Genomic DNA, 320 nt, shown 5'->3' with positions numbered 1-320 from the left:
CGCATCAGCCGCCTGCCACAGGGCCTGTTCCACCTTTCTACAACTCTTTGATCCCAGCGAGTAAACCAAAGCCATCGGGACACCGCAAACCGGACCAAACGCAAACCCAAGTAACGCGCAGACGATGTATACGCACCGTGAACCGAAGCGCTGGAACTTCCCTTTCCAGCAGAGGAAGCCTCTTCCTAAGGAAAAAGCCCGGGTACGGCAGTTAGGCGAGGCTTTGCCTCATCCTTCCACGTGTCACCGGGCAGGAAGTTACAACAAACGCCACGGGCGAAGTAAACGCGAGAGGGGTCGGTGATACAGCCGGCGGGGGC

Source organism: Cariama cristata, unplaced genomic scaffold (genome assembly GCF_000690535.1).
Source record: "Cariama cristata isolate BGI_N322 unplaced genomic scaffold, ASM69053v1 scaffold42829, whole genome shotgun sequence".
Taxonomy (NCBI): domain Eukaryota; kingdom Metazoa; phylum Chordata; class Aves; order Cariamiformes; family Cariamidae; genus Cariama; species Cariama cristata.
This window is presented reverse-complemented; position numbering follows the sequence as displayed.